The sequence below is a fragment of the Neovison vison genome, chromosome 12 (assembly GCF_020171115.1).
Source record: "Neovison vison isolate M4711 chromosome 12, ASM_NN_V1, whole genome shotgun sequence".
NCBI classification, from domain to species: Eukaryota; Metazoa; Chordata; class Mammalia; order Carnivora; family Mustelidae; genus Neogale; species Neogale vison.
Window position 1 is genome coordinate 134908188 of NC_058102.1, and position 27589 is coordinate 134935776.

Here is a 27589-nt window from a genome sequence, read left to right on the forward strand (position 1 = left end):
TCCCCCAAACAGGCAAGGACCCTACCATAAAGGAGAATTTCAGACCAATATCACTGATGAATATGGATGCTAAGATTCTCAACAAGATCCTAGCTAACAGGATCCAACAGCACATTAAAAAGATTATCCACCATGATCAGGTGGGATTCATCCCTGGGCTACAAGGATGGTTCAACATTCGCAAATCAATCAATGTGATACAACAAATTAATATGAGAAGAGAGAAGAATCACATGGTCCTCTCAATTGATGCAGAAAAAGCATTTGACAAAATCCAGCATCCGTTCCTGATTAAAACGCTTCAAAGTATAGGGATAAAGGGAACATTCCTGAACCTCATCAAATCTATCTATGAAAGACCCACAGCAAATATCATCCTCAATGGGAAAAAGCTTGCAGCCTTCCCATTGAGATCAGGAACAAGACAAGGATGCCCACTTTCACCACTCTTGTTCAACATAGTATTAGAAACCTAGCAACAGCAATCAGACAACAGAGAGAAATAAAAGGTATCCAAATTGGTAATGAAGAAGTCAAACTCTCTCTCTTTGCAGATGACATGATTCTTTATATGGAAAACCCAAAAGACTCCACCCCCAAACTACTAGAACTCATACAGCAATTCAGCAGCGTGGCAGGATACAAAGTCAATGTGCAGAAATCAGTGGCTTTCTTATACACAAACAATGAAAATACAGAAAGGGAAATTAGAGAATCGATTCCATTTACTAGAGCACCAAGAACCATAAGATACCTGGGAATAAACTTAACCAAAGAGGTAAAGGATCTGTACTCGAGGAACTTTAGAACACTCATGAAAGAAATTGAAGAAGACACAAATAGATGGAAGACCATTCCATGCTCTTGGATCGGAAGAATAAACATTGTTAAAATGTCTATACTGCCTAGAGCAATCTATACTTTTAATGCCATTCCGATCAAAATTCCACCGGCATTCTTCAAAGAGCTGGAGCAAATAATCCTAAAATTTGTATGGAATCAGAAGAGACCCCGAATCGCTAAGGAAATGTTGAAAAGCAAAAATAATGCTGGCGGCATCACGTTACCTGATTTCAAGCTTTATTACAAAGCTGTGATCACCAAGACAGCATGGTACTGGCGTAAAAACAGACACATAGACCAGTGGAACAGAGTAGAGAGCTATTCAGTTTTTACTCGTGTTTTCTATGTTCTTTATGATTGGTTACCTTGAGAGAAAAAACTAATAACAATTAAAGAATAACAGTTCGTCTGGATCAGGACTTCATGCCAGAACTTGCATGTTACCCCAGATATTTTAAGTTTTTTTTTTTTAAAGATTTTATTTATTTATTTGACAGAGAGAAATCACAAGTAGATGGAGAGGCAGGCAGAGAGAGAGAGAGAGGGAAGCAGACTCCCTGCTGAGCAGAGAGCCTGATGCGGGACTCGATCCCAGGACTCTGAGATCATGACCTGAGCCGAAGGCAGCGGCTTAACCCACTGAGCCTCCCAGGCGCCCCTATTTTAAGTTTTTTGTGGCATCAAATCTTAGATGAGATTTTAACATCCAGGAATATTCTTTTCTTTCCTTAAGATTTTATTTATTTGACAGAGAGTGAGTGCAAACATGGGGAGCACCAGGCACAGGGAGAAGCAGGATCCCCGTTGAGCAGGGAGCCGGATGTGGGGCTCAGTTTCAGGATCCTGAGGTCATGCTTAACCAACTGAGCCATCCAGGCACCCCCAGAATATTCTTTTTATAGCTAGTCACCTTCTTTTGTCTCCTTATTTTCAAAACACAACTAATGTAGGGACACCATATGATCGATATTGGAGGGGTGGGGTTAGTTCTGGCTATTGTTTTATGTTTCTTAATTTCTTATATGAAACCAAAATATATATCAAAATATGAAGTGCATTGCCTTATAATTTCTTATAAGGTTCACGTGGTTTGGCTATAAATTTAATTTGCATAACTTATAAAGTCTCACTGTGTAGATCCTTAAATAAACAATGTAGTGGGCTAAAACTGTTAGGGTCCAGTGTACATTTGCTCTGCCAACTTGTGTATTCTTGGTATGTTAAGTGTTTTCAGCAAAACTCTAGTTTTGCTTACTGATCTTTTTTTTTGCATCTAAATTTCTGTCTTAAAGACAATATTTTTGTCTTTTTCTGAGGAAATTAGAAATTGCTCTATTTACTCACTTACATCTGTTCAGTAGGGAAGTTTAACCAAAGGGGAGAGGTTTTAAGAAAGCTTTGTAATAGTCCCCTGTAGTTGATCTGAAGTGTTTTACTGTCTTTCCAAGTTTTCAATGTCATTCTTAATGATGTCATTACTGATATAGATCATCTGAGGGCAAGTAATAACAGTCGCTAGAGGAGGAGGCTACATGAAAAGTGAAATAATCCCTTTTAAGGTATACACTTTAAAAAATATGCTAGTGCCAGCTTTTATATTGGGTTTAAGGCAGTGTATCTCGTGGTGTGCATCCCTGACTAGTTGTATCAGGATAATTTAGGGTGATGGTTAAAAATGCAAACTGTCCTGGGCCTTTTTCTAGAACTACAAACCAGAATTCTGGGCCATGGCCTGGGAACTTGCATTTACACATTTCTCAAGTGATTTTTATGCAGAGTTGAGTTTGAGAATGATTGGTTTAAATTTCTCTTGTTAAATATGATAAGGGAAGAGGGAAATAATTTTTAATTTTAAAATATTTATTTATTTGACGGAGAGAGAGAGAGAGAGATCACAAGTAGGCAGAGAGGCAGGCAGAGGGGGAGGGGGAAGAAGACTCCCTTTCTGAGCAGAGAGCCTGATGCGGGGCTGGATCCCAGGACCCTGAGATCATGACCTGAGCAAAAGGCAGAGGCTTAACCCACTGAGCCACACAGGTGCCCCAATTTTTTATTTATTTTTATTTATTTTTTATTTTTTTATTTTTTTAAAAGATTTTATTTATTTGACAGAGAGAGATCACAAGTAGGCAGAGAGGCAGGCAGAGAGAGAGAGGAGGAAGCAGGCTCCCTGCCGAGCAGAGAGCCCGACATGGGACTAGACCCCAGGACCCTGAGATCATGACCCGAGCTGAAGGCAGTGGCCCAACCCACTGAGCCACCCAGTCGCCCCCAATTTTTTATTTTAATTGGAAGGTGTAAATATGTTACTGAAGGGGCCCCTGGGTGGCTTAGTTGTTAAGTGTCTGCCTTCAGCTCAGGTCATGATCCCAGAGTCCTGGGATGGAGCCCGCATCAGATGCCCTGCTTGGCGGAAGCCTGTTCTTCCTCTCCCACTCCCCCTACTTGTGTTCTCTCTCTCGCTGTGTCTCTCTCTGTCAAATAAATAAAATCTTAAAAAAAAAGATGTCACTTTAATGTGAGTCATTTATTCCTTGAACATGGTCTAGAAATCTGGAAGATGTAGTTTCTTTACTTCACTATGAATTAATGTATGTAAACTTAGATATAATTTTCTGTGCTTTCTTACATCTGAATAATAGGGTGGTTGAAATTTTAGGAAACTAACAAATATATAAACAATTATTTTTGTTCTCTTTAGTCTGCTTCCGGACAACAGGGCTTGAATCTGCAGTAGATCCCGTCCAGATGAAAAATGTCACCTTTGAACATATTAAAGGAGTAAGTTAAAAAGTTTACCCTGCACTCTTCAAATATTACTAATTATATAAGACCAATATTTGATTTTAAAAGTATAAAATATATATATATATTGGTCTCTACCTCCAGTTCGAGGCACTAAAACTCTTGTAATTCCCTAAATGACAAGAGTACTAAGTGCATCTTTGCTTCTGCAGTTTGGTCTTTGATGCTGATGTCTGACACAGGGCTTCTAAATCCCTTGGAATTTCCTGGGCGATGGCACTGTCATTTGTATGAAGCCATTCTGGTGGGCTCCTGGGTGGGGCTGGACCCTAGGAAAAATGAAGCCGTGATTAGAACCTTGGAAGTTTTAGCTTCACTGCATATTCTCCAGCCCTCTTTTAGGTATTGGGACAGAAGAAATAAATCTCTGCTGTCATTTCTAGCAGAAACTAAACCATGATATTGCATATGAGGAAATAATAGAGTATGCTCAAATGTGATGAAGCATTATAGGAAAAATATGGAGCGGCATGAAGAAGACTGGGAATTTTGAGTGAAAGATCACAATTTTATCTTTATTTATTTATTTTTAAATATTTTATTTATTTATTTGACAGACAAGATCACAAGTAGGCAGAGAGGCAGGTAGAGAGAGAGGAGGAAGCAGGCTCCCTGCTGAGCAAAGAGTCTGATGCGGGGCTCAATCCCAGGACCCTGAGATCATGACCTGAGCCAAAGGCAGATGCTTAACCCACTGAGCCACCGAGGTGCCCCTAAAGATCACAATTTTAAATGGGGATATTCAGTGTCTGATTGAGAATGTGACGCTGAGTGATGATTTGAAGATGATGGAGTAAACCATGCATGTTTTTTTTAAGTGATCTCTACACCCAAAACAGGGCTCAACTTGATACCCTCTACGCCCAACACGGGCCTCAGATGTGCAACCCTGAGATCAAGAATCACATGCTCTATTGACTGAGACAGTCAGGTGTGCCTAAACCATGTATGTATTTGAGCAAAGGACACTTCTAGCCAGAGGAAGAGAGAGAGCAAAGATCTTGATAATTAATGGGCCTGACTTGCTTGATCAGTCAAAAGGCTACTTTAATATGGAGTAGAATGAGAGCACCTACTCTTTCCACACTCTGTTCCCTATCTATGCATAAATATTTTTCACAGCCTCGACTATTAGGGAATAAAGTATCAGGAGTCACTATGATAATTTTATACCAAGTAGTCCTTCCCTTCCCTTGGCAATTTTTTAAAAAGATACTATTTATTTATTTGACAGAGAGAGAGACCACAGTAGGCAGAGAGGCAGGCAGAGAGAGAGGGGAAGCAGGCTCCGTGCTGAGCAGAGAGCCGGATGCGGGGCTCAATCCCAGGACCCAGGGATCGTGAGCTGCGCCAAAGGCAGAGGCTTTAACCCACTGAGCCACCCAGGCTCCCCTCCCTTGGCAATTTAAACAGCTGTGAACCCTGTCGGAATGTGATAAGAGAATAATTGAGGAAGAGGTTGGTGCGGTGAGTATTTGAAAACTGATGAGTGCAAAGGGTCCTGCCCATGTTAAGATGCGCCTTGAACCTGTGCTGAGATTATGGTCAGCGAGGCGTTCTTCCTTTCTCCCTGCAGTGTATACACTTCAGTACTCAATAGACTACACTTCTTTTGGAATGTGTCCAATTCTGATTATGAAGCTAAAGAAGACGTATAGATAATCTTAGAAAGGGCTCATCCCAAAGTTTGTAGATTATCACAAAATTTTCTGTGCTAATCTAAACAGATATTATAATTAATGTTACAATTTTATATTGCCACCATCGCTATCGAATCTAAATTTATATAGACCAATGTAATTTATAGCATTTACCAAAATAGGTGGGTCAGTAGGTGGTACCTGTGATCAGTTTTACTGACTCTTAAAGAGCTAGTATAGGAATTTCATTTCCTTACCTAGAATTTCTGGTTCTGTAGGAATAATTTTACATATAGTTGCCATAAAAATACTAATAAGGGCTTTTATAACTTCATTCATTGTCTTGATCCCTAAACTCCATTCTATAAAGATTTTATATACCTCAGTTGGGAATTTTCTTGACAGAAAGTTTGGGCAGAGAAAATGTAGCTTTAGTAGTAGATGACATCTAATCTGTTTCCCTTTTCCTACAGTTTAAAGTTATTGATTACCTTGACCAAATGTCTTTTGGCCTTCATTCAGTATATGGATATCTTTGAATATTTTAAAAATGTATTTTAATGGATAAAGGGCTAGATTTCTTTTTATCTACTTTTTTTTTATTTTGGAGGGGATGCTATTTTTTAAAAAATTTTTTAAATTAAATTTATTTATTTTCAGCATAACAGTATTATTTTTTCACCACATCCAGTGCTCCATGCAATCTGTGCCCTTTAAGATTTTATTTATTTATTCAAGAGAGAGCCTGTGCCAAAGAGCACAAGCAGAGGGAGTGGCAGAGGGAGAGGGAGGAGCAGGCTCCCTGCTGAGAGCCTGAAGTAGGGCTTGATCCCAGGATCCTGAGATCATGACTGAGCCCCCCAGATTTCTTTATAAACATAAATTTTGAAGCTTAGCATTCACACAAAACTGTACAAATCACAAGTCTGTACCTCAGTAAGTTTTCACACAGTGAACTCAGTATATTATTGGCGCCCAGCTCAAGAAGTGAAATGTTACCAGAAACTTCCTAGTGTCCCTTTCTTCCCACCACAAGCGTATCGTTGTTCTGACTCATAACATACATTAATTGGCCTGCATTTGAACTTTACATAAACATAATACATGTAGTGTATATGGCTTCTTTCATTCAACGTGATGTTTATGAGATCCATCCATGTTTTTACATGAAGTTTTACTTCATTCATCCCCATTGCATAGCATTCTGTGAATCACAATATTGTGTATTCTCCATTAGGTAGACATTGGTTGTTTCTAGTTTTGGCCTAAAGAGTGGTCTTGTGAATATTTCTTATGTTTCTTGGTGAACATATGTATGCATTTCTCCTTAGGGATGGACCGAGCTTTACATACAACTGTTAACTTTACAAACATTTTATTAAGTTTTAATAATTTAATCAGTAACTTTCAAAGACCATTCTAAGCATAATAAAAAACATTCGTTTACTGTGTAACGATTGTATTCTTCCTAGAGAAAGTCCTAGAAAATGATCTAGGAATCTAAGAGAGTCATGAGTTTAATTCTAGATTTTCATAATGCCCTTCAGCCCAGAGATATTTTATGTTTTGCTATACTTCGTATCAGGTAGTTTCTTTTTAACCCTGACCAGTGTACTTGAGTTCTTTTTTTCCCCACTGAGAACTCTTTAAAGTTGTCTAATACAGGGTTGCAAATTGGCTGCAAATGTATTATTAAACCAGAGTAATTTAAAATAAATACATAAAAGTACACACATAAATGTGCTTTTAATTTAAATTGATAGCTAACATTTTTAATGATGTCTGTTGAATTCTTGACAAACCCACAAAAATTTACTGTAGTTGGAGGTAAACTTCCATGGGTAAGGTACCTTCCCTTTACCATGACTTGACATTAAAAAAATACAATAATCCATTGCTGATTTAATTTTTATTGATTCAAATGCTTAAGGTTTAGTTCTTAATGGCTATTTTACAAATAAGTCTTCATTCTGAACATACCATTTATAACCTTTTTTTGAGAGGAAGGGGATTTTGAATTTTATTACAATTTCAGATTTTAAATTGTGAGCATAGTGCAGAGAACTTTCTGTACTCTTTTTTTTTTTTTTGTCAGAGAGAGGGAGAGAGAGCGAGCACAGGCAGACAGAGAGGCAGGTAGAAGCAGAGGGAGAAGCAGGCTCCCCGCCGAGCAAGGAGCCCGATGTGGGACTCGATCCCAGGATGCTGGGATCATGACCTGAGCCGAAGGCAGCTGCTTAACCAACTGAGCCACCCAGGCTGTACTCTTAACTAAACTAGTAGTTTTTTAGCACTTTGTCATTTGCTCACTTGCTTTACATAAATGTATTTTTAAACTGTTTAAGCATAAATCATAGATATCCTGCTCCTTTAACCCAAATACATTGTTATGTATATCCTAAAGTATAAGAATATTCTATTACATAACTCCAGTATAGTTATTAAAGTCAGGAAATTTCACACGGTTCCAGAATTAATGATGAAATTTAGTTATATTCAAATTTCTGCATTTCTCTTATTAATACCTTTTGTAGTGAGGTCTTCCCATCCCCCACCCCAAATCCATGTTTAAGACTCAATCCAGGTTTACACATTTAGTTTTTCTTTAATCTTTTTTAAAAAACTATTTTAGAGAGAGAGAGAGCAGGCAGTGGGGAGGGGCAGAGGGAGAGAGAGAATGAGAATCTTCAATCAGACGGATCATGACCTGAATCAGAATCGAGAGTTGCTGCCTAACTGCCTAAGCCACCCAGGCACCCCTTGATTTTTCTTCAATCTGAAAAAGTTGTTTAGCCTATTTATTTATTTGAGAGAGAGTGAGTGAGCACACATGCAAGTGCAGGAGCCGGTGAGGGGGAGGGCAGAGGGAGAGAATCTGAAGCAAACTGTGCACTGAGTGTAGAGCCCCATGCTGGGATCAGTCTCACGACCCTATCATGAGGTGAGCCGAAGTCTAATGTTTAAGTGATTCAGTCACCCAGTCTCCTCTCCCCTCTCTATTATTATGGGAGTGGGTGTGGATCTTTCATGACCTTAAAATTTGTGCAATATACATACTAATTTGTGGAATAGTCCTGTTTGTTTTTGATGTTTTCTCTTTTAATTACTGTTGTGATTTATAATTAGAAATACATATTTAGGGGTGCCTGGGTGGCTCAGTGGGTTAAAGCCTCTGCCTTCAGCTCAGTTCATGATCCCAGGGTCCCAGGATCAAGTCCGGCATCGGGCTCTCTGCTCAGCGGGGAGCCTGCTTCCCTTCCTCTCTCTCTCTGCCTGCCTCTCTGCCTACTTGTGATCTCTGTCTGTCAAATAAATAAATAAATAAAATAAATAAAATAAAATATATATGTGGCCTTAGTCCCATTTCTTGTAGTTTTATAGTGATGATAGGAATAGATTTGTCTTCTGTTAATGAGTCGGCTCTTACAGCACACCTAACGGTAGCATCTGGTTGCCAGGACAATCAACCATGTGATAAGAGGGCTGGAACTTTCCACAAGTTAGTATGTATTCTGCAGTCTTTTGGGGTGAAGTCCTTAACTTACGGTATTTGATGCTATCTCCAGGTAGGTAGCATCAGAATTGATTGGAAAGTTAGGGTGCCCAACTGGTGTTGGAGAATTGTTTCTTGGTGTGAGGGAAAACCATATGCTAGAATTGGGTCCAAGATTGTAATGACTTTGTGGTGTCCCTGGACCAAATGATCATGCTATGCTGTAATCACTTACATTAAGCTTTTGTGGTTTCCAGTGTTTTGTGGTTAAAATTAGCAGTGTGAGGGCTGAGCAAAATGTATGAAGAAGAATGAGAGAAACATGCTTTCAGTTGTCAAATGAGTGAGTCAGAGGAGTAAAAGGCATAGGAAATACCGTCAGTGATACTGTAATAGTGTTGTATGGTGACAGAGGGTAGCTACACTTGTGAGCACAGCATAATGTTTAAACTTGTCAAATCACTATGTTGTACACCTGAAACTAATGTAACTGTGTGTTAACTATACTCAGACATTTTTAATTAAAACGATAAAATCAGCACTGTGATGATCATCTTATTATCTCAAGGCTTTGCCTACATCCTTAATTATCTCTTCAGAATAAAGTCTAGATTTGCTCATTTATTTATTCATTATTCTGGATTCTAATTCTAGAAACGGAATTGGTAAGTTAAAGGCGGCACTCATAGTTAAGGTTTGTTTCTATACCACCCACTATCTCTACTGACAGTGTTCAGCAGTGTATAAAAGTGTTGGTATGAATCTCTGCAAATTTAGAATTCATTTATTAGAATCAGTACTATAACATCAGAAAGTTTAAAGTTTAAAGTCATAGAATAGTTAAACACTTTTCTTTCTAATCACAAGAGATCTTTTACAAAATTATGGGAAAATTCTCAGTTACAAAAATACATTCTACCACTTAAACCAGTTAAGAATGACGATAACATGGCAATACAAGGGGTAGTCTTAGGGGTATTTTTCAACAACTTTCCTTTAAAGATAGTTTTTATGTTAAAATATAGCATTAACTAATAAAGGGTTTTTTACCTTTTTAAATGAAAAGTTGTGGAAACCAGAGAAATCTGTTATTCCAACTTATGAAAAAGTACTGCTGTTATAAAAATTTTCAAACATAGGAAAAGTTACAAAGCTACAGAAGTGAACTACTTTACTTCTACATACTTTGTTATGTGTCACCTAAGACTAAGGACATTATCCTGAAGAGAATAATTTATCCTACCAAATAAAATTGAATATTATTTCCTTAATATCTTGTACTCCGGAATTTTTTCAAAATTTCCTCAGATGTTCACATCAAATTTTCATCAGAGTTTCTGAAATAGGTGTTTTATGGAAGAACATCAAGTCAAGGGTTCATGTGTCACATTTGGTTGCTTAATCTCTTAATCTGTGTTTATGTGAATTTTATCTTACTTGTTTAATGACAGATAAATTTATTATGTTCCATTCTCTCAAGACTTAAATGGTGGAGGGAAGTTAGTTTTAAAGAAGTTCCTGAAGAGAATCATTACTAGAGACATATGTTTTGCTTTGTTTCAAAATAATAGTCATGTGCTTTCAACCTCAAAACTATGTATGCATTAATTAATAACTGTTTGTTTCATAGGTTCACATCAGGTTTTATTTTTATTTTTTAAGTTGAATCAGTGTATTTGTTTTCTCTTTCAGGAATACTTTTAGTTGGACCACCAGGGACAGGAAAGATGCTTCTTGCTCGAGCTGTAGCTGGAGAAGCTGATGTTCCTTTTTATTATTCTTCTGGATCAGAATTTGATGAAATGTTTGTGAGTGTGGGAGCCAGCCATATCAGAAATCTATTTAGTACGCTTTAATGTACCTTTCATACAATACGAAATTTTGTTAATTTTAGGGGAAGAGGGATTCTTACCTGTTTGTTATTCGATTATGATTGATAGCTGACCTCGCCATTGTGGGGTTTTGGTTTTAGGTAATTTAATGTGTGACCTAAAACAGAACTGTACTTTCCCAAATAGAGGAGCTATAGGTGTTATGTGAGCTTGGGGCCTGCTGAAAAGCTGGGTTTTCTGTTGTTGTTGTCCTTTTTATCTTATTCATTAATTCAGAATTTATTCTGAATTTTTCAGAATTTATTCAGAATTTATTCTGAATTATTAATTCAGAATTTATCTTATTCATTAATTCATAATTTAGCCTCAAATCTGACTGTGGCTTGTACAGTCAGAAGAATGAATACTCGGCTGTTTTTATTATATATCATTTTGTTTTTTTCAGTTTTTTTCCTGAGGCTACCATTCTTAAATCACTTTTAAAAGAAAGAGAGATCTCATCTTTATGGACTTTCTCCTTAATGAATGTCTTTTGTTGCCTTTGACAGTTTTACAGGTTTTTAATACTTACATGATTTTGTTCAAAAAACATTGACTTCATTAAGCTTATTTGTATCTCTTCTCTTTTCCTAGGGGAAGCAAAAGCAAATGCTCCCTGTGTTATATTTACTGAAGAATTAGATCTGTTGGTGGGAAGCGAATTGAGTCTCCAATGCATCCATATTCAAGGCAGACTGTAAATCAGCTTCTTGCTGAAATGGATGGGTAATTGAATCTTCATCTGTCTTTGGGATATGGTAATATATTTGGGAACATTGGAGAAATAGCGGGGCATCTGGCTAAGTCAGTGGAGCATGCAGCTCTTCCTCTCGGAGTTGTACATTTGAGCCCCACGTGGGGTATAGAGATTACTTTAAAATAAAATCTTAAAAAAAAATAGAAAGAAAGAGGAAAAAATGTAGGCAACAGAGTAGTCCCTGTGCATGAAGTCAAGACAAGCTGGATTCTCTGCATTGTGTTCTTTCCATTACTCGTGGGGTGACTGAAGTATCAACCTTTCTCTTTTTTTTAAATTTATATTTATTTATTTTCAGCATAACAGTATTCATTATTTTTGCTCCACACCCAGTGCTCCATGCAATCCGTGCCCCCTATAATACCTACCACCTGGTACCCCGACCTCCCATCCCCCGCCCCTTCAAAACCCTCAGATTTTTTTCAGAGTCCATAGTCTCTCATGGTTCACCTCCCCTTCCAATTTCCCCCAACTCCCTTCTCCTCTCTAATTCCCCATATCCTCCATGCTATTTGTTATGCTCCACAAATAAGTGAACCTTTCTTAATTGGTGACTCTCTACCTTTTCTCATTGATTGTATCATGACAGGAAAGTGATGATTCCCATTGAGAATTCTAGTCTGTTTGGAGACTTAAAGAGTGTTTGCTGGTTCCTACAAAATTCGTGACTCGCTTTTAGTGTTGTGGTAGATTAAAAGTTTGCATCAGTTTTTATAATATAAAGAGCAAGAAGGAGGGTTGCTTTGGAAGAAGGAAAGACATCTTTTTTTTTTAAAGATTTTATTTATTTGACAGAGAGAGATCACAAGTAGAGAGGCAGGCAGAGAGAGGGAGGAAGCAGGCTCCCTGCTGAGCAGAGAGAACCAATGTGGGGCTCAATCCCAGGACCCTGAGACCATGACCTGAGCCAAAGGCAGAGGCTTTAACCCACTGAGCCACCCAGGTATCCCAGAAGGAAAGACTTCTTAAAACCATGTATGACCTTTTGGAACCAAACAGGAAGTCTAGGAGCAAATAATTTGAATTCGTAAGCTTGAGGATAATTTTTCACAAATTAAGTTCCCTGAAAGACTCCGCATATAGACACCCCCCCCCCAGCCATTGATTAACTAACTGCTTCTTGGCTTTTCTGTAATCGCTCGCCCTTCCCCTGTTAGACCCCTCCCCCAGTTAATTGTTTAACCACTCCCTTGCCTTTCTGTAACCACTTGGCTTTTAGGGGGTGATACTGGTCTCCTGTTTCAACAGGATACCTTATGCGCATAGTCACATAGGCAAGGGGGTCGCCTAGGTACGTGGGCCTAGTCACGTAGGCAGGATGTTTCTCTGCTGAGTAATAAGGTCCAACTCCCCCTCCTCACTCCCCCTCCCCACCTTTCTCTTCGCTCGCTGGGGTCCTTCAAAGCCAATCTACAAACACCGAGTATGCCTTACATTCAAACCAGCCAATAAGAACCTTGTAACTATGTTTCTGCTTCTGTACGTATGCTTTCGCTTCCCCAAACCCCATAAAAAGGCCCTGAACAAAGGGCTGGCGCGCGAGTCTTCCTAAGACTTGATCGCCCACAGGTACCTGTGTCAACTCAATAAACCTCGTGCTGTTTGCATCTGATCAGTGGACTCGGCTTGGTTTTTGGGTCCGGGGGTCTCCTCCTGAGAAGGGGTCCATTCCGGGGTGCTTGGAGCCCCGGGGGATCTTTCATTTGGGGGCTCGTCCGGGATACGAGACCCCCCACCCAAGGACCACCGACCCACTGTCAGGAGGTAAGCTGGCCAGCACTTTATTCGTTGTGTCTGTTCGTTGCGTCTGTGGCTGCGTCTGAACCTGTTACTTGTGAATAAGCGCATGCGTTTGGTTTGGGGTTCGATCGGATCCATTTGTATTTGGCGAGGGCCAGAAGGAGCTGACGGGCTCGGACTTCTCCCTCGCAGCCCTGGAAGACGTTCCAGAGGCGTTTGTAGTCCCGCCGGACGGGACATTTGAGTATTTGCGCATGCGTTTGGTTTGGGGTTCGATCGGATCCATTTGTATTTGGCGGGGGCCAGAAGGAGCTGACGGGCTCGGACTTCTCCCTCGCAGCCCTGGAAGACGTTCCAGAGGCGTTTGTAGTCCTCCCGGGCGGGACATTTGAGTCCTTCGGGACATTTGGGCCCCGGTGCAGCGGGGCATTTGGAGCTCAGCCTGTATCAGAGAGATACGTGGCCTTGGTTGGAGAGGGGGAATCCGGACCCCCAGGATCTCCGCTTGAGTTTTTGCTTTCGGTTTTGTACCGAAATCGCGCAGCGTCCTTCTTGTTAACTGTTTTGTGTGTCTTACTTATTGTCCTTGGTGTTTTCTTTGACTCTAAAATGGGGCAAACACTTACCACCCCCTTAAGTCTCACTTTAGGTCACTGGAGAGATTCTGAGTTTCTCCTAATAGATGTGGGGGTTTCTCCCTCACTCACTTCCCATGTTAATGGCTATAACTGGAACCAACGGGTTGGTCTAACTCGAGACAGAGACCATAAGGAATATTCCCGAGCAGCTGCCGAAACTCTCTTTGTTTCGGGGAAGTTTCCCTGTGTTCTCTGGCCCGACTTGGACTGCTTAACCCCTCCCCCCTTGCTGGTGGGAAAGCATGGCATCTGCTCCTCTGTTGGGGCTTATGAGCTCTAAAACCGGGAATCTTTTCTCTGCCTCCTGGCAGCACTTTGTTTCTTCTGTTTCCCCCTTATCGTATTTCTGTACCAATGTGCGTGCAGCCTGCATGACTAGCCTCTCAATCATGCACCATGGCTCCTTCTCTCTTCACTGTCAAGGAGCAAGAAGAGCAGCCCCTGGACCTAACGCACCCCCACTCCAGATCTTCCCATGCATGTCTCAGGTAAACATTCAAAGTGGAGTGGGCCCAGGTGAAATGTAAATCACTATTGGAACTAAGTTAAGTTTGTTGGTTTAATTAAGATAAGATGTGTCTTTGAAGTTACAGCAGTAAATGTGAAGCTTTTATTCTATCAAAGTTTATTAAAGGTCAAATAAGCTTGTGTTATTTATTAAAATTTGTTAGCAAAGAGATGACTAAACTGATGGTTAATTGTCTGTCTCAAAGTTCTAATGGGTAATTGCTGAAGTAGCTTTCAAAGTCTTTGGTAACCTGAAAGTTTTAAAGTTTTGCTTGGATGACAAACGGAATTGAATTGTGGACATCTATATCTTAACCAAACAGGATAAAATGCTAAGTCGTTAATTACTGGATGTAGGTTTATGCTTTTGACTTCTTACTGCAAAGAAACTAAGAGTATTTAAATCTGCTGGTAAACTTGTTTTCCACTTAACTGATTCATAAATTTGCCACCTGAAGAATTCTGTTGTAACAGTTCACAAATGGCTAATAACTAAAGGTGTTTCTAACAATACAAAATTCTGCTTAGTGTAACTGAGACTGATGAAAATAAAGGGAAACTATATATAGGAAAGTAGGAGATATGTAAGAAAGATTTAAGGAATGGGAATACATTTTGTTGAAGGTTAGGGAAGGTAATTTTGTCCTCAATAAAATGGTTGTTTGAAAGAAAATGGCTTGGGACAAAACCTGAATGCAAAGGAAAGATGTAAAAGGTTTGTAAAGGGAAATCTTCAGAAAAGGAATTTTAGATATGGTCAGGACAGACTAAAAAAAGAAAAACAGCCTCCAAGGTGATTTAATACTCTCCTGACCTGCCTCCACATAGATTATACTTCCAAGTATAAGGGCCATTTGGCCTTGAGAGATTAAGAAAGCAGCCCAACCTTGAGAGACTGCGAAAACACCCGGTTGCCATCCTCCATTGCCTGTAACCATAGAAATTCACTCTAATCTGTAAAGAGTAAAAAGGGAGATTGATCACCTCCCATTAGCCAGAGATACCCAAAAGGGAGGGTATCCAACCTGTTTGAATCTGAAGAGTGCCTGACTGTGTAAATCTGTCTGTACGGCTTCACTGCTTCGGCTACGGAGTCTGAGTGGGCTGCACCCTGAGTCTCGCAGGGCGTCATATGGCAGAACGGTCATCTACTCCACGGAGTAGCCTGGTCTAGGGTTTATTCGGACAGGCCTTAGCTAAAACGCTCCTAAGTTCCTGTGGGGAATGCGAGCAGGACAGCAGGGGAAAGATCCCCCTCCCTTGTCTGCGACATCATTCATGATGGGAGAAAAACCCAGAAAACTCCTATCTTAAGACTGCACACTTAGAAATAAAATTAAAAAGGGAAAGACACTGGTATAAAAAAAAAGCTGGTTTTCTTTGTTTAAAAGGACAAAGTTTTCTTAGATTAATTGATCAGATAAGAGAATGTAAATGGTTTTCTCTTTGCCAGCCCAGAAAACCCAGTCTCTATGTTTTGTTTTATCACGTGTTTAACATCCCTAATTATATTTAGGCATGTGCTTTAAAACTTTCTAAGATTTTAGCAATTGTTGACAAGATTTAAACCAATGATAAACCTTGGGTTACATTTGGGAAAATGCTATAATTATTCTAGAGATTCTATACATTTCCTAAAGTTTTAAATGTTTTAAAAGATCATCGCTTGATATTATAATTACAGAAATGTTATATGTCACAGAAGTAACCTGATTTCCTTGCCAGCTAAATTGTAAACTCTTGTCTCATCAGCTCTAACCATATCCATTCCGAGTTTTGTCATTTGTAATTGTTTTAATTCTTTTGTAAAATGAGTTTTATCTTCAAGGAGATTTATATAAAGGACTTCCAGGACAAATACAGATATTTGATATACTTGAAAATCCTAAAACTGAAATGGGTAAGAATTTCCAAAACTAACTAAAGGTGCATTCCCCAGAATTAGTAACATGGAACTAAATGAACTAAAAGATTATAATGTTGTGTCTCTTATTTTAGACATTGCTGGTTCTCTCTAATGTTTGCTCTTCCAGACTAGGGATACTTTTTCTTAAGTTATCTGTAACTCACAGAGATGTAAAAGTGCTCAAGGCATTCAACTTTTCTCTCTATCTAAACCCTCTGAAACCAAAAGGTCTCAATAAGTATTCTTTCTTCCATGGCAATCAGTCATTTGCATAAGTTCAATAAGAATCTGTTCTCTTTGTAACAGGACAGCATTGGAAACTGGTTATTTTACCAAGGCTTTGACTGGAATGTCATAGTTGAAAAAGACATGCATAGACTCAGATATGACCAGACAGCTTTAAGGAACTAAGGTTGACTTTATGAAACCTGGAGCCATAAAGCCCCTTGGGACTATTGGCCTGATACCTTGTTTACAGAGTTCCCAGCAGCCTCACCAGGTGAGTAAAGAATGTCACTCCTTGGTAGGTGCAGAATCTCATGAAGAGGCATATGCCCAAATCGACAGGTATTGCAGGCATGCCTGATGGCAAGTATGTGGCTTGGCTTCTGGCCTGGAGAGGCTACTAGAAGTTCAACCTAGAGATTCCTTATAAGAAGTTCCAGCAAAGCAGATTCTAAAAGATCTATATGATCACACTCAACTGTTCTTGCTGAGCTTATGTAAATAATGGGCCAAGTTTGTTAAAACTGGACTTGTTTCACAAGTGATTTAGTCCTGATTTGGCTATCTCTGGAAATGAGGTTTTTATTTTAGAGAGAAAAATTATGTTTTAGTAACACACCTTTATGGATGTTAAATTCTAGATTTGATGGTCTTTAAATGTTTGTTTACCTAAGCTAAACAATTTGAGGTAAACTTCAGAGAAGTTACACAATAGCTTCTTTAATCGATCTTATTATCTTGTGGGTATATTAACAAGACCCCACGGCACATGATTAAACAACTGGAAAATGGGATCCATTCCCCTATAATTATATAACTTAACTAACACCTTGTTTGTGGCTGGGATAATAAAATTGCCTAAAGGCCAGCCTATTGCACTCCATAGGATTAACTATGGACTTACAGAGATAATGGATGACCCCACTTTCTTTATAATTAGATCGGATGATGCATGGGGGCCTCCCCTTATCTCTTGACAAGTTTTCTCACTTGCCAGTGATCCTCTGTAATCAGGATATTGTTAAGGCTGGACCACTCAAAGGTCTTCTTATTGGTTTCATCCCTTAGTCATATTTATCCTAGAGGCCACCTCTGTTGAGGTGCAATTGCAAATAGATGCTTTAGTGAAACCTAGAACAGCCCTCATAAAAGAGCCTCAAAGCTCACGATGGGACAGTCCCTGACAGTGATGACTTTACATCAGGCCCAGATTTGTCTTAGAAGCCAAAGGCCACCAAAGAATGATGAAGGCCGACTAATTAAATATTGGGCTATACTTACAGATATGCCAGATGAATGACAGTTTACTGATGACAATAGTTTTCATAGAAAAAAAAAATAAGAAAAGCTAGGTATACTGTAGTGTTCACTAGCACTTTGCAATTGCCAAAGCCTAAGAATAAACATTAACACTGACTCCAAATATGCCTTCCTGGTACTACATGCCCATGGAGCAATTTGGAAAAAAAAGGGGATTGCTATCAAGCCATAACTCCCCAATCAAATATGAGCCTAAGTTACAAAACCCTCCTTAACTTACTAAGGATGGTGTATATCAAATCTGGGATGCATATCTGTGGCTTACACCCACGATTGGACGGCTCAGTCAGAAGGCAGTTTTATGCTGGGAACAAAGAAATCATACGAGTGATACTTGGGCAAAGAACGCACGATATCTAGGATGGCTATCACTAGAAATGTGTTCCCAAGTAACAGTACTCCAGGCTACTGACTGGTTTGCTACTGACTGGGCAAGGCGACCTGGCATTAGATGGCCAGCTCCAAACAGAACCCACTGGATATGTGAAACAAACCTGTGGCCCTGGCTTCCTCCAGGGTGGATAGGTCGCTGTACCTTAGGATTTGCCTGGATTCATGGGCGCATTACTAAAACCATTACAACTCCAGCTAGTCTCCCCAACTTAAAACAAAGATGGATGCGATCTATTTTTTAAATGGTATAATCACTTAGCATCCATTTTTGTTCCATCTTTGTGACTAGAGGATGTCATGTGGCATATATGTAATTATCAAGACAGAATGTTGTGTGTACATCCCAGACTATCACAAAAGTGTCACAGGATTAATAAAGGATATGAATGCCCAGATTAAAGCTCTACAAGATCCTTCTCTCTCTCTCAGCAATTGGTTAGCTTACTGGTTTGGAGGAGGACTGTAGCCAAATCTCCTTTTTGGGCTTCTCATTCTTATTGCCTTATTAGCCTTAATATGTTGCTTTGTTCGCTGTTTCTCTACTTGGTGCCGAGACTCCATCGCTGCAATGACTTCACCATGACAGATGATCCTTACCATGCGCAAAGATACTTTTTCACTGTCAGCACTGGATTCAGCTGCCTCCGCCTTTCGTAACTCCCCTATACATTCCTCCACTGATCAATGTTGACCTGAGTAGGTAGGGACAGCTCTACGCCCCTATTCAGCAGGAAGAAGTTACAGAAGATAAGACCTTCCACCTTCAACCACCTTAAAGATTTAAGGGTCAAAATTGTTCAGGAGGCTGGCTGAAGAGGGAGCAGGGGCTGGCGCCTTGCACCCCCTCTCCACCCCTCCCCTTGGTAATATGTATGACATTTCACAGGCACCCCTGACTGCCCTGAAAAAAGAACAAATGTTTATATTGCAGAGATCACAGTCTTGTAAGGCAGGAGTCTCCCTTTGTTTGCAAATGTCCTTGAGATTTACAACAAAGAAGTTACCTTATCAATAGCCCAATTTCCAAAGACACATAACTCAGTTCCTCAAGCCCATCTGCAAGCCCTGCAGCTAGTACACCCTAACATCTGCAAGCTAGCAATGGGAACTCCAGCCAATTAGGACGTAGAAAATTACTTTGACCGCCTTCACAACCATCCCCCCCGGGGTGACTCGGGTTAAATCCTTGGGGAAGCTATGGGGACTGAAGTCAACAAAGTATGTTAAGAACACTTATGCCCCGTGTTTCACAGACCCAGAGAGTGGACCTACTGTAGTGGGACATCCCACTTTTATTGTCGCTATTGGGGCTGCAAAACCACTGGTGACACAGCAATATCAGCTAATTCGACAGACCGGATCCCAAACTGACCTGGTACAGGACCAGAGCGAATGGATATAAGATTCTATCCATGATAAAGAAAAAGGGGGGAATGAAAGACTCCGCATATAGACACCCCCCCCCCAGCCATTGATTAACTAACTGCTTCTTGGCTTTTCTGTAATCGCTCGCCCTTCCCCTGTTAGACCCCTCCCCCAGTTAATTGTTTAACCACTCCCTTGCCTTTCTGTAACCACTTGGCTTTTAGGGGGTGATACTGGTCTCCTGTTTCAACAGGATACCTTATGCGCATAGTCACATAGGCAAGGGGGTCGCCTAGGTACGTGGGCCTAGTCACGTAGGCAGGATGTTTCTCTGCTGAGTAATAAGGTCCAACTCCCCCTCCTCACTCCCCCTCCCCACCTTTCTCTTCGCTCGCTGGGGTCCTTCAAAGCCAATCTACAAACACCGAGTATGCCTTACATTCAAACCAGCCAATAAGAACCTTGTAACTATGTTTCTGCTTCTGTACGTATGCTTTCGCTTCCCCAAACCCCATAAAAAGGCCCTGAACAAAGGGCTGGCGCGCGAGTCTTCCTAAGACTTGATCGCCCACAGGTACCTGTGTCAACTCAATAAACCTCGTGCTGTTTGCATCTGATCAGTGGACTCGGCTTGGTTTTTGGGTCCGGGGGTCTCCTCCTGAGAAGGGGTCCATTCCGGGGTGCTTGGAGCCCCGGGAGATCTTTCACCCTAGCTTCTGTCAGGTCATGTCTTCCTAAGTAGAACAAATACCGTGAAGCCGTGTAATCATAGATGACTTTGTGATTTATTGTTAGCAGTTTTATTGAGTACTGGCCTAGTAACATTTGTTGTTTTAAAAAAATAATAGGGGCCGGGACCCCCGCACCCCCCACTGCTCCATCTCCCGTGCCCTTCCCCCCAGCCTCCCGGGGATCCCTCCCCCCCAGCCTCCCCGGGATCCCTCTCCCTCCTCCCCCCCTTGCTCGGCCCCCTCAGGCTGGAGGGCGCGCTGCGGGCAGCGGCGGGAGGCGGAGGCCGGAGGAGGCGGGGGCAGCGGCAGGCGGGGGGCGGGGAGCCGAGTGCGAGTGGGAGGCGAGCGGCCAGACGCAGGCTCTGAGGCTCCAGCGAGCCAGCGAGCGACGAGCGAGCCCGGGAGGGAGCGAGCGAGCGAGCAGCCGCGCCGCGGCCTCACAATCCGCCGCCATCCCGCCGCCTCCGCGCCCGACCGCTGCCCGACCGCCATCGGCCGGCCCCGTCGCGCCCGCGGAACCAGACCAGGCAGATCGGGAGTGGTGCCGAGAAAATGTCCTTCCTAGATGACATTTCATCGCAATGTCCGATCGTTTGGGGCAAATAAACAAGGGCAAGGATGGGAAAAGCAAGTATTGGACTCTCAGCCTGTTTGATAAGTATAAAGGAAAATCAGTAGACGCGGTCAGATCCTCAGTCATTCCTAGACGCGGCTTACAGAGTCTCGGGAAAGTGGCCACAGCCCGACGCATGCCCCCACCTGCAAACCTGCCGAGCTTGAAGTCTGAAAACAGAGGAAAGGACCCCAACATCGTGATAGTTCCCAAGGACGGGAGGATGGGCAAACAAGCAGGATCAGCAAACCCAAAGAGTTCCAGTGCGACGGGCTCTCCGCCGCCGGAGGCGCTGCCGCAGCCGGGTTTGCAGAGGCCTGTCTCCAGCTTACAGAAGCCGACACAGTCGAGCAGCCAGGAGAACACAAATTCAGTGCCAGGTGGACCAAAGTCATGGGCACAGCTGAATGGAAAGCCAGCAGGACACGAAGGTGGTTTAAGGGGCTCAAGCCGACTGTTATCCTTCTCTCCCGAGGAGTTTCCGCTGAGAGCAGCTGGAGGGCAGGACAAGGCTGGCAAGGAAAGGGGCGTCTTTGATCTGTCCTATGGGCCAGGACCAAGCCTCCGCCCTCAGAATGTGACAAGCTGGAGGGAGGGCGGTGGGCGAAACATAATTTCTGCCAGGTCTCTGAGCGCCTCGCCAACTGAGCTGGGCAGCAGGAACTCGAGTGCAGGAGACGGAGCCCCCTCCTCGGCATGCACCAGCGATTCTAAGGACCCCTGTCTCCGCCGGCTCAGCCTGTCCGCAAAGGGGCTTCACAGTTCGTGGGAAATGTATACCACCCACCTACATACCATGACATGCTTCCTGCTTTTATGTGTTCACCGCAGTCATCAGAGAACCAGGGTACAGAGGAACGAGGATCTTTTCCCCTTCCCCAGCTCCGTCTTGAACCCCGTGTTCCTTTTAGACAGTTCCAGATGAATGACCAAGATGGGAAGGAAAGCAGGCTGGGCACGACTCGCCCCATCCGCCCGCTGAGGCAGCTGGTGGGCCGGGCCCCACGGCCCACCATCATCAACGCGGAAAACCTGAAGGGCCTGGATGACCTGGACGCCGACGCCGATGACGGCTGGGCAGGCCTGCACGAGGAAGTGGACTACTCCGAGAAGCTGAAGTTCAGTGATGACGAAGAGGAGGTGGACGTTGGGAAGGACGGCAGGCCCAAGTGGAGCAGTTGGGACCCCAGACGGCAGCGGCAGTTGTCCATGAGCTCCGCGGACAGTGCTGATGCCAAGCGTCCCCAGGAGGAAGGAAAAGACTGGGGCGAAGCAGTGACCCCTGTTGTCCGGAAAGTGCCAGAACCTCAGCCAACTTCTAGGAAACTTCACAGCTGGGCATCCGGCCCTGACTACCAGAAGTCCTCGCTGGGCAGCATGTTCCCATAACAGTCTCTTGAGGACAAAGAGGACAAGCCAGCCCCACGGCAGAAGTTTGTGCAGTCAGAGATGTCCGAGGCTGTGGAGCGAGCCCGAAAGCGCCAGGAGGAAGAGGAGCGCCTAGCCCGGGAAGAGAGGCTGGCTGCCTGTGCCGCCAAGCTTAAGCAGCTGGATCAGAAGTGCAAGCAGGCTCAGAAGGCGGGTGAGGCCCAGAAGCAGGCAGAGAAGGAGGTGCCCCAATCTCCAGGCACTGAGAAGCCGCCCCCACAGGAGAATGGCCCTGCTGTGCGCAAAGGCTCTCCTGAGTTCTCTGCCCAGGGAGCCCCCAGCACGTTTTCAGAAGAAGCCCCCAAGGCTCCTCCAGCCGTGGCCCAGAGCGGCGTCAGTGAGGAGGGGGCCAGGGAGGCCGGGTCCCCCGCGCAGGAGTTCAGCAAGTACCAGAAGTCACTTCCTCCCAGATTCCAGCGCCAGCAGCAGCAGGAGCAGCTGTACAAAATGCAGCACTGGCAGCCGGTGTACCCGCCGCCATCGCACCCACAGCGCACCTTCTACCCCCACCATCCCCAGATGCTGGGCTTCGATCCCAGGTGGATGATGATGCCTTCCTACATGGACCCACGAATCCCGCCCACTCGCGCCCCCATGGATTTCTACCCGTCTGCCCTCCACCCCTCGGGACTGATGAAGCCCATGATGCCCCAGATGCCCTTGGGGGGACTGGCTGTCGCTCTGAGGACCAGAGCTGCGTGCCCCCACTGCAAGAAAGGAAAGTGGCCACCCTCGACCCAGCCCCCGTGTGGAGCCCCGAGGGTTACATGGCGTTGCAGAGCAAGGGCTACTCGCTTCCCCAGCCGAAATCCAACGACACTTTGGCCATGGACATGCAGGTCAGGAATGAAAGCTCTTACTCTGCCTCACCCGGAAGGTCAGGGGGTGTAGGCGCCCAGCGCGATCTCCTTGAGGAGAGAGGGGAGGAGTTCTTGAGTGCTTTTGACAAGAAGGCCCAAGCCGACTTTGACAGCTGTGTCTCTTCTCAAAGAATAGGCCAGGAGCTTTTGTTTCCACCCCAAGACCATGTTCAGGAAGCAGGTGCTCCTGGGGGTCACACCCCAGACCTCAGGTGTTCCCCGCTGGAGCCCGACTTTGCCCCAGCCGAGAAAAAGCCAGAGTATAACAGTTGGGACGTTAGCCACCCACCAGAGGCCACCGACACAGCCAACAGCATCGAGAAGGGGGCGCCCCGGGAGGAGCCATCATTTAATGTCTCCTCCTGGGAGAAGGAAGGGAGCCCCAACAATCAGCCTCCCCTGCAGCCTGAGTGGCCGCCTGAGCCCCGGGGCCCCAGCACCCAGCACCCAGCACCCAGAGCAGACCGGCAGGACGCGGAGGTCCGGCCCATCAAGAAGCCCGTGCTGAAAGCCCTCAAGGTAGAGGACAAGGAGAAGGAACTCGAGAAGGTGAAGCAGGAGCTGGGGGAGGAGGGTGCCCGCATGGCCAAGGAGAAGGGGCCGGTTCGCACCACGGACAAGGATGAGGATGAAGAGAAGGACCCTGCGCTGGCCAATTCCTCCCCCTCCCGTTGGAGGACCAGGGCTCCGCCCGCGCTGGCTTGGGCCTTGAGGCCGGCAGGTGCGAAGAGGACGAGAAGCCCGACCGGGCCTGGGAGAGCAGACCGCCCCGGGAGTCCAGCGACACTCCCCCGACAAAGAGGAACAACTGGATCTTTATTGATGAGGAGCAAGCCTCTGGGGGCCGAGGGCAGGCCCGGGGCCGCGGCCGCGGCTTCCGAGAGTTCACGTTCCGAGGGCGGCCTGTGGGCGGCGGTCCTGGCCTCTGCAGTGGGGGGTACTCGGGGCGCCGGGCATCTACGGCGGCGGCCCGAGGAGCGGCCGTGGCCGGAGGCTGCGGGACCTCGGCCAGCCGGAAGACTTCCCCAGGGCCAAGCCGCGGCGGCGAATCGCCAGCGAGACCCACAGTGAGGGCTCTGAGTAGGAAGAGCTTCCCAAGCGGCGGCGGCAGCGAGGCCCAGAGAACGGGAACGAAGCCTCCCTCCTGGAGCGGGAGGGCAGTTCCCTGAGGAAGGGGGACTCAGGGACTCCTGGCGCTCTAGCAAGGTGTGCTCCGAGGACCACAGAAGCCTGGAGGCTAAGAGCCGAGGCCCTCCTGCCTTTGGCCGGGTGCTCCCTCCCTGGCTGAGCAGCTGAGGCTACACGCGGAGAACCTTCGTGTCCAAAGAGGCCGCCCACTGGCCGAGCAAGAGCCTGGGCGCCTCCTGGCAGGAGTACAGCTCCCCAGATGCGTGCGGGTCCCGGCGACCCGCAGACAGGGACTGTGTCCCCGATGCCTACAGACATTCTGACTCTTTTGGTGCCAGGGCCTTCGAGGACAGCCGCCTGGAGGACAAGAGGCCCTTCTTCCCTGACGACCACATGGCCGACTCAGAAGGCGCAGAGAACCGGCCGTTCCGGAGAAGGCGCCCCCCTCGCCAGGACAAGCCACCAGGCTTTCGGCGCCTGCGGCAGGAGCGAGAGTCCCTGGGCCTCTGGGGGCCCGAGGAGGAGCCCCACCTGCCGGCAGGGCCATGGCCAGGCCGGCCCAAGCTCTGCCCCGGGGATAAGAGTGGGTCCCCCGAGCTCTCATACCAGAACTCATCTGATCACGCCAATGAGGAGTGGGAGTTGGCCTCTGAGAGCAGCGACTTCATGGAGAGGGGGGAGTGGCGCGAGGGCCCAGGGGCTGAACCCGACCCCCAGGCGGACGGCAGCCTGCCCGGGGCTGCTGTGGGCGAGAAGAAGGAGCTGGCCAAGAGGAGCTTCTCCAGCCAGAGGCCCCTGGCTGACAGGCAGAGCGGAAAGCTGGATCCGGGGGTTTTGGGGAGAAGTCGGTTAGGCCAGGTGGCGGTGACGCTTCTCCCCGTTAGGAGAGCCAACAGAGTGGGACGCCTTTGAAAGCCAAAAGGTCCCCAGACGAGGCCTTGCCTGGAGGTCTTGGTGGAGGCGGTGGTGGGAGCGACCACTACGCGCTGGAGCGACCAGCCCATGCCACTTCTGACGCCCCTGATGTCCCCTGTGAGAAGGCAGAGAAGGAGGCCAAGCTGGCTGTTCAGAGGGCGGGTGAACAGGGAGAGACCATGAAACAGTTTGACCTGAGCTACGGAAATTCCATCATTGAAAAGTGCGGGTCCAGCCCTGGGGAGGAGAGTGAAGTGGGCCCCTTGCCGGGTGAAGGCTGCATCGAGGTCCTTACCAAGAAGCAGCGCCGCCTGCTGGAAGAAGAGAGGAGGAGGAAGGAGCAGGCCGTGCAGATGCCTGTCAAGGGGCGAGGTCTTCCTCCCGTATTCCTCCCCGGTTTGCTAAAAAGCAAAACAACTTGTGCCTGGAGCAGAGTGACATGACCGTGCCCGGCAGTAGCCTGGGCACCGAGATTTGGGAGAGCAGCAGCCAGGCCCTCCCCGTTCAGGCCCCGACCAACGACTCCTGGACAAAAGCCGCCACTGCCTTCAGCAGCGCCGAGCCCGGCTCCGCCGAGGGTTTTAAGAGCAGCCAGGGGGACAGCGGCGTTGACCTGAGCGCTGAGTCTCGGGAGTCGTCTGCGACCTCCTCCCAGTGCAGCTCCCCGTAGGACACCCTGAAAGCGGAGGACATGAGCGGACCTGGCCTGGAGCCCAAGGCTGACGGCCACAAGGAGCAGGCTCAGAAGCAGTCCCAGCCGAAGGATGCAGAACAAGCGTCAGGACAGAGCAAGGAGCACAGACCAGGACCCACCGGCAATGAGCGGTCTCTGAAAAACAGAAAGGGCTCGGAGGGGGCCGACCGGCTGCAGGGGGCCGTCGTCCAGCCTGTTTCACGTGGATTCTGTGTTGCCGGTGCCGCCCATTGAATTTGGAGTCAATCCAGAAGACTCTGATTTCAGCTTGCCGCCTGGCTCTGCCTCTGGTCCTGCGGGGAATCCGGTCGTCAAACTTCAGGATGCCTTGGCCAGTAACGCGGGCTTGGCCCCGAGTATTCCCATCCTCCGGCGCGACCATCACATGCAGAGGGCCATCGGCCTCTCCCAGATGTCCTTCCCCACCGCGGACCTCACCCTGAAGATGGAGTCTGCACGCAAGGCTTGGGAAAACTCCCCCAGTTTGCCGGTGCAGAGCTCTCCCAGTGGGACGGGCTCAGGCATCCAACCCCCATCGTCTGTGGGAGCCTCCAATGGGGTCAGCTACAGCTCCTTCCGTGGGGTGTCCATGCCGCCCATGCCTGTGGCCTCTGTCGCGCCTTCAGCTTCTCTTCCAGGCAGTCACCTGCCGCCTCTCTACCTGGACGGCCACATGTTCGCAAGTCAGCCCCGGCTGGTTCCCCAGACCATACCTCAGCAGCAGAGTTACCAGCAGGCTGCCGCTGCCGGGCAGATCCCGCTTTCCCTTCACACGTCTCTGCAGGCTCCAGCCCAGCTGGGACTGAGGGGCGGGCTGCCTGCCTCCCAGGCTCAGGAGATCTTCAGCTCCTTGCAGCCCTTCAGATCTCAGGTGTACATGCATCCCAGCCTGTCACCGCCCAGCACCGTGATTCTCTCTGGAGGCACAGCCTTGAAGCCTCCGTACTCGGCGTTCCCAGGCATGCAGCCCTTAGAGATGGTGAAGCCCCAGTCCGGCTCCCCCTACCAGCCCATGAGTGGAAACCAAGCTCTGGTGTACGAGGGCCAGCTGGGTCAGGCTGCTGGCCTGGGCGCCTCCCAGTTGTTGGACTCCCAGCTCCCACAGCTGAAGATGCCGCTGCCGGGCTCCCAGCTCCCCCTGCCACGGTAGGGCTCTGGGCAGCAGCCCCTGATTCTGCCGCAGTCCATCCAGCCGCCCCAGGGGCAGAGCCTCTCTGTCGGGCCCCCGAAGAATCCTTCCACCTGGCTCCCAGCCTTCGGTCCTTGACACCAGCAGAGAGTCCTCTCAGATGGAGATGAAGGGCTTCCACTTTGCCGACAGTAAACAGAATGTTCCTTCCGGAGGCTCCGTGGCGTCACCGCAGACTTACAGGCCAAACAAGGAGTGGATGAAAAACCCAGCCTGGGAAGCCTGAAACTGCAGGAGGCCCCCTCAGCCGCCTCCCAGATGAAGCGAACCGGAGCAATCAAGCCTGGGCCGGTCAAAGTGGAGGAGAGCAAGGCCTGAAGGTGCTTGGCCACGCCTCGCCCCCACCTCGAGGACAGGGCCGCCGCTGGGCCCGGACACAGCCAGACTCGCAGACATCTCGGACACCTCGCCAGATCCACCGTCCAACCACCCGGCCCAGACTGAGAGACCTCCCTTCCCTTCTCCACTCCCGAAAGCTCTGTGTCCAGCCAGCTTGCCCCTGTGGATGTGTGGCATTGACCTGCTCGC

At 46.3% G+C, this 27589-nt stretch overlaps 1 pseudogene; it reads left to right on the forward strand.

The window, feature by feature from the left end:
• The first annotated feature begins 20815 nt into the window (after nt 1–20815).
• LOC122891836 lies at nt 20816–27415 on the forward strand (annotated as a pseudogene).
• Nucleotides 27416–27589: the final 174 nt, after the last annotated feature.